The sequence below is a fragment of the Equus caballus genome, chromosome 17, assembly GCF_041296265.1.
Source record: "Equus caballus isolate H_3958 breed thoroughbred chromosome 17, TB-T2T, whole genome shotgun sequence".
NCBI classification, from domain to species: domain Eukaryota; kingdom Metazoa; phylum Chordata; class Mammalia; order Perissodactyla; family Equidae; genus Equus; species Equus caballus.
Window position 1 is genome coordinate 21,258,052 of NC_091700.1, and position 12,722 is coordinate 21,270,773.

General features: G+C 39.4%; 1 protein-coding gene across 2 annotated transcripts in view; it reads left to right on the forward strand.

The window, feature by feature from the left end:
• Positions 1-12,722, forward strand: part of SGCG (sarcoglycan gamma) — a 149,730-nt gene that overhangs the window by 22,810 nt on the left and 114,198 nt on the right. The window contains exon 1 of one of the 2 annotated variants that reach the window (XM_001489821.6): positions 8,875-9,203. The exons of the other annotated variant lie outside the window; for it this stretch is intronic. The gene's annotated coding sequence lies outside the window, so the exon portion shown is untranslated. Of the gene's footprint in view, positions 1-8,874; positions 9,204-12,722 lie in introns of those variants that run through there. 2 annotated transcript variants of the gene reach the window in all.

The window sequence follows — 12,722 nt, forward strand, 5'->3', positions numbered from 1 at the left end:
CAAAAGAACTGAAAACAGGATATCCAAGAGATATACACACCCCCATGTTCATTGCCTCATTATTCACAATAGCCAAGATATGGAAACAACCTAAGTGTCCATCAGTGATGAGTGGATGAAGAAGATGTGGTGTATATATACAATGGAGTATTATTCAGCTGCGAGAAGGAAAGATATCTTGCCATCTGCAACAACATGGATAGACCTTGAGCAGATTCTGCTAAGTGAGACGTCAGAGAGACAAAGACAAGTACTGTGGTCTCACTTATATGTGGAATTAAGAAGCCAAATGTGTAAAAGTAAAAAATACAAAAACCAAGCTTTCACTTATACATGCTCTTTGAACCAACATGTTCATGGGAAAGACACTTTTATGTTTTAATGTCTCATTTTTACATGGAAAAATTTTTGTGCTGTAGTGGAGAAACTTGTGGAATTGCAAAATTCTTTTCTGGCTGCTGAAATTATACAGAATCTAATGCTTGATTTCCAACAACTTTATTTCTTTTGTGATAAGCAGCTGGGCTGGGTCATGTTTATGATGTGTTTAGGCCAACATCTTTCATTTTTTTCCCTCAATTGCAGTCCTCTTTTTCCAATTAACAAAAGGACTTTATGATCATTTGCTTATTGGGGGACAAATTGACATGTAAGTTGAAATAATTTAAATTAAGCTATGTAAGATTTCTGGCATGGTCAACTGGCAAATGACAGTGCCATTAGCTAAGAGAGAGAATAGTAGAGAAGAAAGTTTTGGGGAGAAGTGGGAGAGATGATAAAATTATGCTGAATTTACAACACGATGACTTTGAAATATCCATGCTTACAAGTCTTTAAACACGAGGGATCCAGGCAAACTTCATTATTTCTTCCCTTCTTCCTATTGTCCTCCTCTTCACCATTGTCTTTTCCCCAGGCTCCCCTTGCTGTCACCTTTCTGACCTCATGACCTAGCATTTCGGTTGTCATGATCGCTCTAGTATCCAAGTACACATTTTCAGTGGGAAAACGGTTTTTGAGAAAACAGAGTTTTGGAGTCTTCTCAGTAAATGGGGTGAGGGTAGAAGGTTAGGAGCACGGGGACCTTTAGGAGGTGACAGGAGCAGGACACTGGACAGAAGCAAGTAAAGTTCAGCTGCATGGGAATTCCAGTATCTTTAAGTTTTGGATGACGCGAGTATCCCTGTGTGCCGCTCAGGAGGGTCACACTGTGTGCATCCTACCGCCGGAAGCTGTTGAGAGACGATGTTGATTTGGATCCCAAAAAGCTAAACTGAAAGAAAAAAAAAAGATAATTTAGTTTGATTGTGTAAAAATGCTGTCTTATGGCCTCCGTGTGAAACTGAATTACTAATTGAGCACATTAATGATTAGATATAACATTAAGTCAAAATGCTTTTTTATCATATTAGGTATATCATTAAGTGACCTAAAATACCTTTATCCTAAAGACTGCATATGTCATAATCTGTGATTCATGTATTTTATTTCTTTTTTGATAAATTCACTCTTGGCATTAAGAAATAATTGTAATAATAGCTACCACTTATATGTGTTTTACTACATATCAAGCACCTTTTGTGCATTATCTCATTTAATTATCTTACTGGCTTTAAGAAGGGAGATGCTATTATCCCCAAGATTAATAGCGGGAAACAGACCATTAACGAAGATAATTAACTTACCTAATGTTAAGTGGCTATTACATGAAAAAGCTGAATTTAGAACTCAGCTCACCCCAAAGCCTGGAATTTTTGATCATTTGTTTATATTATCTCTAGGGAAAGAGGAAATAAGGAATTTTTAAATTAACACCATGTCACGTTAATCAGAATCAGACTACAGGACAGCAGCCAAGCTGTGGAGCCAACGAGGCGATCAGGAATGTGAACCTGATTCTGGGGACTGAACCTAAGTCGTCAACACTGAAGATAAGATTCAGAAAGCCAGTGTTGAAGCTCATACCATAAACACAGAGAGAATCACATTTCCTGTAGAGGGAAGATTGCCTTTGAACTTGAATAACTGACCACACAAGTCATGTCTGCCTGCTCTTACTCATGGGTTGATCCCACGTTTCTCTGCCTCCATTCCCCGAAGCACCTCACAGTTATAACATTGCCTCATGGCACGCCTGTTCCAGGAGGCTTGCCAGGGAGGTGTCTAACAAGCTCTAAATACGTGGTGCTGCTTCTCTTCCTCTTCTTTTCAAGGAGCAAAGTGTGTAGCTATTTCAAGGTTTTGGTTAGTGGTCTCCAAACTTATTTGTGAGTTAATAAAAAACAGCACTTAGGAACATATCTCAATGTGCATTGACTCTTACATGTTTATAAATTATGTTCATGTATTAGTATGCCAGTATATTAAATACATTTGCAATATGCACAAGGATTGGAAATTTTTAAAGGATGTGTTAATGACGATTTCTGCTGTTGGAGGATCAGCTCCCACTGGGTCTCTTTCAGATAGAATTAAGTTTTCCTTTAAGTGCTTCTGTAGCCCTGGGTTAATACCTAAACTGTAAGGTTAACCACAAATTGTTGAGTAATTCACTGTCTGCCTCTCAACTGGAAAGAAAGCTGCTTAAGCACAGAAAGCATGATTTACTTATTAATTCATCCGTTTAGCAATTTTTTTTTTTGAGGAAGATTAGCCCTGAGCTAACTACTGCCAGTCCTCCTCTTTTTTGCTGAGGAAGACTGGCCCTCAGCTAACATCTGTTCCCATCTTCCTCTGCTTTATATGTGGGACGCCTTCCACAGCATGGCTTTTGCCAAGCGGTGCCATGTCCGCACCTGGGGTCCAAACCGGCAAACCCCAGGCCGCTGAGAAACAGAACGTGCCAACTTAACCGTTGCGCCACCAGGCCAGCCCCAGCAAATATTTAATGAGTATCTAGAGGCTAAGGAAATATAGGTATCCAGACTCAGTCCCCACCATCTTAAGGATGAACAGGGTACAGACAAGCAAATAACCAGTTACAGATTGTTCTGTGATGAATGCTGTGAGTTGCATGGAAGCACTTAGGAGGGCACCGGCCTTGCAAGAAAGGAAAATTGGGGAGAAGGATTAGAGAAGACTGGATATTAACATAGCACAGCCTGTGTTACAGGGTATATCCTCAACAAAGATGTGTAATTGTTAAATGCTGATTTTTTTGTTTAAGAAGATTGAGAAAAATCACATCTCTATTTACTGCCCAAGTTCTGAACCAACTGAGAGACAAAAGAATGAGGCAAATGCAGGTCTAAATGTCGTTTTTGTTACAAATAGAGCCTTTGGAGAATATATCCTAGGGGACAGCAGCAATGGACTTCCTAATGTTACGTTTCCAACAAGGACTCACCCTCCCGCCCCTTCGGCAGCTCCGGATGATCACAGGTCGCCCTGGAAAGTTGCGTTTGAAACTTGCAGCATGAAGGATCAGTGTGAAACTGCCCTCTGCGGGCGTGAAGGCCCCTGAAGAAGGGGGATTGTACCGCACGGGTCTGCTTTCTTATTCTGCCTCACTGATGAGATGAATTAATCCACTTTCCTTGGGAAGAAATGAGTAAGAGTTCGAGAGAGTCCAGGAATGTTACAACAATAGAAGGACCTTCTCATACAAGGAGTAAGTGTTCCTTATATAAAGGACCGTTTTCACAGTTTTTCAGTGTCTGACATACTCTCAAAGTTCCTGGGCATGGATCTCCCTATTCCTCCATATCCAGACTTCCAGTATTCTCTTTTCCGACTTTGCTCTTTTCCTCTAAATTTATTTCATACCACCTCTTTCTTTTCATAACTCCTACCATCATCTACCCTCTAATTTTTGATCAGAAGTTTCTGATCGAGGTAAAGAAATTTTAAGAACATCCATGAAATATAACTTGAGTATTCTTACTTGATAATTACTACTTTGCAATAAAAACAAATGCACTTATATTTTATAAATGCTGCTATCTTCTTTTTTAATTAAATCAGCTATTTGAATGCCAGATGAATGTAAAAGGGGAGCATATTAATTTTACGAAAAGATACACACAGTTACCTTTAAATAGTAATATGTCTTACTCATTGTAAACAAGAAATGAAATCAGACTAGAATTACACTTCTCTGCAGGAACTCTTAATAATCGATGTCAGTGCAGCCAGGACTTCAAAGTTTAGTTGGAAATTATTTCAATCCAGAACTTTATACTAAATGAAACTATTTACCAGTTTTAGAGCAGAATAGATAAATTTTCTGATATAAAAGGACCACTCCACTCCCCAGACACCCTTTCTGAATAATTATTTGAGGGTGTGCTCCATCAAAGCAAGGGAGTAAGCAAGGAGGGAACATGAGACAAGAGGCAGGGATCGGTTCGCCAGCTCAGAGGAGCAATGACACCTAATGAAGACGATAGCTGTGCGGGAGGCCTGGCGGGAGAGCAGCCTGAGGAGGAAGATGGACAGCCTGAGCACAGATGCAGCCGTGTCACTGGGTGGTACTATGCGAAATTGGCAAAAGCTTGGGCATAGAGAGAGGCAGAGAATGCAAGAAATAAAACGATGATTAGAGAATAAGGGAGGTGGAGGTGAGCCAGACAAGACAGTTATGACCCAACCATGATATAAACTATTTGAAGTAGAAAAGGAAGACAGGGCATTTCAAGAAAAAAACTGAAATTGATTCCAAATAATAGAGTAAATGAAGAGCTGAGAGACAGCTAGGGTCTGCTGAGGAAGGCATATTTAGCAAAATTTCTTCTTGTCTTACAACAAAGAAAAAACAGTATTCAGAAACTCCAACAACAAAAACGTTATGGGAAAGGCATGGTGTCAAGATGAAGCAATCACAATATTTGGAGGAATATTTTAAAAAGTAGATTCCATTCAAAACTGGTAATAGAAACTGTGAGTGGCACTGGGATTGTAAAATTGGTGGTTTTCTCTGAAAGAAAATTAGATAGTTGTGAAAATGTGAACACTGTTTATTGAATTCTTATTAAATCAGCCTGGTCATATCACAGGACATACAGGAGACAGTAGTTTCAAAGTGGAATGTAAATGTGATCACTTTGATCGTTTAAACATAAAGGGAAAGTGATGGAGGGCAGGAGAGAGGAGTGACAGGCACTGTGGGCACGGGGGCAGATGGAACAGGTGGCTGCTGATGTCCTCAGATGGAGAGAGAAGGAGCAAGAGTTACCCTCTGTCGTTCTGGAACAAGGAATGAATGTTTAAGTGGACCATTTGAAATTTCAGAGGTGACCACAGAAGAAACTAAAACAAATAGAAAATTACATAGGAGAAAGAAGAGGGCTCTGGGTGATCATGTACATAAACTAGACAGACAGCTGAGGTGTAGAGTTAATAAGTCGAGATATAGTAGTATAAGGTCATTTACAGGTTGGGAGTATTGAGAAGGGAGCCCTAGGCAGTGACCTGTGACCAGTGGGAGTGGAGATAGGCCAGGAGAAGCAGGAGACGGCAGGGATCTCATTTTAAGGCCTTCTGATGGATTTCCTCTTTAACGTGCGCACGTTCTGCTTTGGTAATTACTCAGTGCGTTTCCTGTGCTTCCCACATGCACACCCCACGTTTCCATTCCCTGCCCGAGCTGAGAACCACTGACCTAGGAGTCTGTACTTAGTGGAGTTGCAACATCTTCTCCCTGTAAGTTATGCGAAGTCATGTATTCATGGAATAGCACTTTTAAAATATTATGACCCACTTCAGTGATTACCAGTGGATAACCTTTGAAATTTCAGATAGTGCTCCATTTTCTCTTCTGAAACTCGTTTTCTTTTTTTTTTAGTCTTTCTTACTTCTTTCTCCAGCATCTCAAAGGTTTTTTCTCTCTGTCTTCCCTGACAACACTGAATTAGCCCCTTATACTACATACTCCTAAACTCCCCAAAAGGGCCATGACAAACAAAATACCTACATTCAGTAGTCTGGAAATCAGTTTCCTTTTTTTATTGCTATGGCATCTCTAAGAGAATGTGAATTATCTTTGTTAGAATCTGTTCTCTTGGATGATCCCTATTTAAAAATAATCAGAGAATCTGGGTGAGAATCATCCAGGTAATTACATTAATTACGTTCCAGATGAAAACCCTGGTTTTAGTGTATAGAATCATTTGATCGCTTCATTTTGCCTACATGAAAGGTCTGTGGCCATCTATTTTGAAGAAGTGTAGCTTCAATTGGAGGGACAAATAATTGACGTGGTACTTTAAAATCTTTCAGGTTTGTCACTTACAAAATAATTTGATTTCACGTTTCATTTGCACTGCAAGTCTTACTTGTATTACTGTTATACTGACCTCTTCTGGATAATTCTTCAAATGTCATCCTGAGCGTATGCCAGCTCTATTTTATTTTGAATGTTATCATACACTTTGGAATTGATAAGGTAAAAACGCTGAGTCTCGTGTAACTATTCAAAGTTCAGTTACTTGAAGGCTCACTACACGTGGGTGCCGAGTCCAGTAAAGAGAAGAGGTATATGACCAAGGATGGCAATGTGAATGCAAATAGTTATAATAAGTTTAAAAACACATATAAAATGCTGAGAGTGGCATGTGAACAGGCTTTTAAAAGTTAAATAGAAGTTCTATTTAACCCTAGTCAGAGATATAGCCGGCACCCAACAGCATCGTGACTTTTGTGGTTTCTTATGGAACCTAAAGAACGAGGGACAGTAGAGATGGACACGGCCCAGTCGTAAAGGTGTGTGCGCCCCGTCAAGAACTTGGCACTGTATCCTGAAGGCTCGCTGAAGGGCTTTAAGCAGAGGAGTGATATGGACAGAATTACCTGTTCTCGGCGTTTCTCTGGGCCTGAACAACATGGTCTAGGATAGTCCCAGCTCTTCATGGCAACTTCTTTAAACTTCTCTATTCTGTCCAAACTTTGAACTGTCTCATCTCGTGTCACCATTCTCCCTCCACAGATAACCTTACTTCACGTCAAAAACAAAAGTAAGTAGTTCAAAATGAACCACATCGCTACTAGAAATTTCCTGTTTTCACTAGTTCTAAAAAATGATCCCCAAAACCCAACCTCTTAAGTTACGCAGCAAGCAGCAGGGTTGGCTGCCCCTAGGCAGAATCTGGAGTTTTAGGAGAGGAAGCCAGGAGGAGGGCAGGACTGCTAACTGATGGCCAGAGGGAGGATGAGGGCAAATTCTAGAAGGGCCCTATGGGAGGTAGGACTGTGGTTAGAATCATGAGAGCCAAAGGACTTCCAGACTCGCTTCTGTCCATGCCCTTGCCAGCTTGTAACCTTGAACAAACTATTTTATGTCTAGTGAAATGTTAGACTAGCTTTTCTTCAAGGCCTCTTACAGCTTTAAAATGTTATGATTCCTTTGAAAACGTGACGTGTGTGTGTGAATTACAAACTTAAGCTGGACCTACATTAGAAACCTGGAAGATCTAGTTTTAATAATTTCATCTATTCTGTAAAATCAGATTTGTTCTCTGTCAGCCTCCTACAGGACTAAAAGTAGTCTTGGTAAACGTGAATGGACATCAAATACATAGCATGACTAATTTTTACACAGCAGTCCTCAAAAATTGAAAAGTTCATTGCTGTAAAACCAGTTTCCTGGGGCTGGCCCTGTGGCCAAGTGGTTAAGTTTGGGCACTCTGCTTCAGCAGCCTGGGGTTTCGCGGGTTCGGATCCTGGGTGCGGACCTAGCTCTGCTCATCAGGGCATGCTGAGGCGGTGTCCCACATAGCAGAGCCGGAGGAATCTACAACTAGAATATACAACTATGTGCTGGGGGCCTTTGAGGAGAAGAAGAAGAAGAAGAAGAAGAAGAAAGGTTGGCAACAGATGTTAGCTCAGGTGCCAGTCTTTAAAAAACAAAATTAAAGTTTACTGACTGATGAAAAGTTCCTTCAATATGTATTCAACCAGAATACTGAGTTAGGAGTTTCAAATTTTGGCTTTTCAGACACATACTGATACAAAAATACATCTCATATCATCATTGTTAAATATATATTTTTGTTAAAAATTGATAGTTATGCTATAATTTTATATCTAACTGAAGTGCCATGATAGAAAAAATAGTAATATGCAGAGAATTCATGAAAGATTTTTAAGTGTTTTGTAAATATGTGATTAGTTGAAGCTGTATCAGCTTTTAATTGAAGGCCTACAGCTGTTGCTGTAAGAAGCATCAAATTTCAAAAGTTAGAGTACGAGTAAATAGAATCAGCGGAAAGTTCTCCTGAGAAGAAAATAAAATGAAAATTAAGCATATGGCTTATCATTACATTGCTTCTCCAACTCAAGGTTTGGTACTAATATACAAATTTCAGATATATAATTTAGTCATTTTAATTCATGCTGCTAACCAGGCTACATACAAATAATGAAAAATAAAAGACTAAGATTATTCAAAATTTTGATATTTATTCTATTTTCTTTAACTTTATAAAAATTGAATGATCCAAGTCTTATTCTTTTTAAATAAAGATGAGGCACCACAATCACATTGTTACAGTCACATAATTTGTTAAGCATAATATAAATTTAGTTTACCAGAAAAGAACTGTCATAATTTTAGCATGTAGAGTTTGTTTACCTTCTCTTTATTAAGATGATCATTATTTAAGGTTGTCTCCTCAAATATTAAAGTTTTCACTTAAAAAGAGGTTTATAGAAAGTGCTTTTTAAAAAGCAACTATTATATGATAATATACAGTTTACTTAGATGAAAATAGTATCATTTAAGACGAATAAAGTCATAAATTCTAAATATCACGTTAATCTGAAGTGATTTTTCATGAGATTTTGTCAACATTGGATTGTACTGGAAACTAGTTTCAAAGTTTTTTGTTATTCATTTAAGGTAAAGTTTTATTTAGAAAGTTGTAATTACATAAGACTATCATGATTCAGAGTTTAACTGTTGGTTTGGTAAGAATTTGATTTTTTGGCACACTTTGAGCTGTGTCCTGGAATTGGTGCCCGAACAGTTTTAAGTGTGGTGTGAGCTGTTTATGTCACTGAGTAAAATTAGATACGCCTGTTGCTAATATGAGGGGATGAAACATGAGACAAGGGCAGACACCCGAGCCTTTCTTCAGGCGTCGCTGGTGAGGCCTGGGTCGTCCACTCTCGTTCTGCAAGGAATGGGGAAGTTTGAAACGTCCTGCCTCTGATAGAGCCGAGCTGGCTGTGGTTCTGTAGCCGCTGTGCTTTTTATTAATACATGCAAGGTAAGAAATCAGTTTTCACTTGGGTTTTATGTAATTACAGTGTACAACTTAAAAACCAAATAGGTGTAAGTTTTCTTGATTCTTTTTCCTTCAAATGTGACATAATACTTAATAAATTAAATTTAAAATGTTGAAGAAATTTATCTCAAAATGATTATATATTATCAACAAAACTTAGTTAACTTATCAATTCAACTCAAGTTATTCTGACTACTGTTATTTATTTTTAGCATAATTTATATTTCTAATACTTTTAATTTGTAAAATAGCATGACAGCATTTATCAGGCATGAAATTTCACACTGTAGCTAATCTAGACAAAGTATAATCTTTAAGATCACCAGCTTATAATTCCACTCTTAAATTTTTGTGGTGGAATTACGTTTGCTTTACGTTTTGCCGATAGTTTTGTTATAGACATTAAAAACAAATTAAATTTAATAAGAACAAAACCAGGTCATCTGATAAATTGAGAATAAGCCAAACAAGAGAAAAACACCAACTTTGGCTTTCCAACTATTCTTGGAGTGAGAAAGGGCAGATTATTTCTCTCCCAAAATCTGGAAAAAATTAACTGTTGCTCAAAATATTTATCAAAAAGTAAATATAATAGGGTAAAAGGTAAACTTGCTCACGCTGGCCTCCTGCCGCTCTCAGTTCTTTCTTTGTGTTTCCCAAGTTAATCTGGGCCGATCGGAAAACAAGTTTTTAAAGGAAGGCGTAGAGAAAGATAATAAGGGAAAATATAACTCAAGCGGCTGAAAGATTTGCCAGCAGGACGGAGTAACTCCCTAGAACAAAATGAACTACAGAATGTACCAGGTTTATTTTTTGCTTATTTTCTTGGAAACATTTTGTAAAGATAGGTACAAAGAGGCACACTTACAAAGTTTCCAAACTAATGGTTCAAGTTGGTGTCAGTTTTATAGATTCTGGGATTTACCTAAGGTTTACTTCCAAAGCCAAATGAAAAGTACTATTTTCATATATTTAAATATTAAGTCGGAGTTTCCAAAAGATGCATGCTGGCTAAGCTTGAGGTTGAAATGCTGAAAATAAAATTGTTGCATATTGTCCTTTAAAAACTATGCTTTCTAGTCATTAAATGAAGTTGCTATTATGTTGAATATGAAAATCAGATAATAAGTGTAAATGGAGTGGGTGCCCGTTAGTTTCATTTTGCATATTTCATAGGACCTGTGGTTCTCCCTCCGCTCCTTATTCTACTTGGCTCACCACAGCCCCTGGCTTCTTCTCAACAAAGCCCAGCCCTCCTAAGCCACATTGCTGGCATGTCCTAGTGGGAAGGAAGAAAACTACAGCCCTCAGTCTGATTCTGCTGCTTTCCCATTCCTTCAGAACCTGCCTCCACGTTTCTTTCCGTCCTTCCCTCTTCCTTGTCTTCTCGCCTAGGCAGCGTCTGCCTAGCTTTGGTATTCTCTGGACCTACTGCAGGGCCACATATTTCTATGGTGTTTCGTGAGTGTGATAGAATTCCTCACCCGCAATAGTTGCCACTTCAGACTCCAACTTCCTTTTTAGTTTTATATGTTATTATGCTGTAAAGAATTTTATGGGAAAATGGATGCAGGAGTATTTAGTAATTTGTAGATTTGTAGAAGTCTCAAGACTTCTCTCAGAATCCCTCAAGATGTCCAGGTGTACTTGACGTTAGTGTGAGGGTGTGCAGTGTCCCACTGATGACAGCTGAGGCTGGGAACTGCGGGAGGCTCGCTTATACCCAAGGGGATTCGTGCTTTGTCCTGAAGCAGTGGGGAGGCGGCTGAGCATTTACAACAGAAAAGTCGCACAGACAGATTTGTTCTTTGGGAAGATCCCCGTGGTTGACATGGAGAATGGATTAGGGGCGTGGAGGGAGGAAGAGGGGAGAAGTTGTAAAAAGTCAAAAGACGGCCTCAGCTGAGGACGGGAAATGGAGCAGGAGGGATAACCAGCAGGAGGAGTCCCTGCCATGGAGATGGCCACCTTAAAACCTGACCTCTTTATGACTATTTTAACTCTATTTTAAATATTCTCAATTAGTTTTACTTTTGAAACAGCTCTGAAAAGCATATTATCAATGAAGAGGCAGTGATGACAAGTTTAGACTGTGGAGTCAGACTGCCACTTTCTAGCTGTATGATGTGTGAATTACTTAATTACCCTGCCTCGGTTTCCCTATTTGTAAAAATGGGGATAATCACAGCATCTACCACCTAGGGTTATAATGAGTATCAAATTCAGTCCACGTGAGGCACTTGGGAAGTGCCTGACCTCTTGGTGAACAGGAGCTCTGCTCTGCCTCCTCCCCCTCCTCCTCCTCCCCATCCTCGTCAATGACCAGGAAACATAACCTCTTATTCTCATCCCCACTGAGAGCGGGGTCAGGGAGGAGCCTCAGAATGTTGAATGATCGGGATTTCCAACCTGCTTCTCCGGGCCCCGAAGTCACCATGAGCCCCACGTGGGCGGGAGACTCTCGGCTGAGGCTGCTTCTGCTCGAGCAGAGAATGCTCTCTGCACGTGTGTGCATTCCGGCGTGCGAATAGGAAGCTCCCCCGACAGTCTGGCCACCTGAAGGAAACCCCTAACAGTGCCTTCAGTATTTCTGAAGGAGAAAAGCAAATGACTGCTTAGGTTTCCTATGGGTGCTTTCCTTTCATCAAACATTTTAGATCTTAATGAAAATTTTATATAAAATAAAATGTTAATCTCAGTGAAACGTGGAAGTATGCTGTCCCCATGAAATCACCAGAATGATTTCAATGTGTACTTTTCACAACATTTGAAAATCACTTTAAATTGTCACCCTCCAGGCTTGAGGAAAAGGTGACTACCAGGGCAGAAATGAATCATGGCCCTGAAGTCCTCTGAAACGTTTTAATGAACTGTCAAAGCAGTCGGAAAATTGCACATACACCACATTTCATAAAGGCCTTAATTATGTCTGCCTCAAGAGTATTTTTGCTTTAAATCTTTCACATAGATGCTTGCAACTAAAAAGCTCAGCTTTGTTGATAGATTTAAATAACTTTCTTTTCTGAAAATTTGTCCTTAATTTTATGTGGATGTTTTTCAGAGTTAGAATCTAGTTAAATGCTATTTTTAGGGAGTAGGCAGATTGAAGTTTTGAGGGAAGGGGTTATACGTTGGTTTGCCTGAAAATTTAAGCTTCAGTTATAAAACCTCAAAGACTTTAATGAAGTAGATGGCAGGCTACTTTATTCTGTCGGGTTAAATGCAGCTTTCATGTGTAATTTTAATTTAAGAATACACCTGTCTCTTTGTAAAGAATGTCAGACTTCAGAGTCCTGTCTACACAGGAGAAATGGTTCTGGAATATACACTGGTCCCCCTCACACAGCTGGTACTTTAACTGGCTACTAAATGTCCAGTAAGGCTTCGCACACTTCTCTGGAGAATTTCCTTCACCTCAACCCACACTTTCGCCTCGCTCCATCTCCTGCCCCAATCCACTTCTCTCGTTGCCTGACACGTGCCTCCTGAGAGCATTCCCTT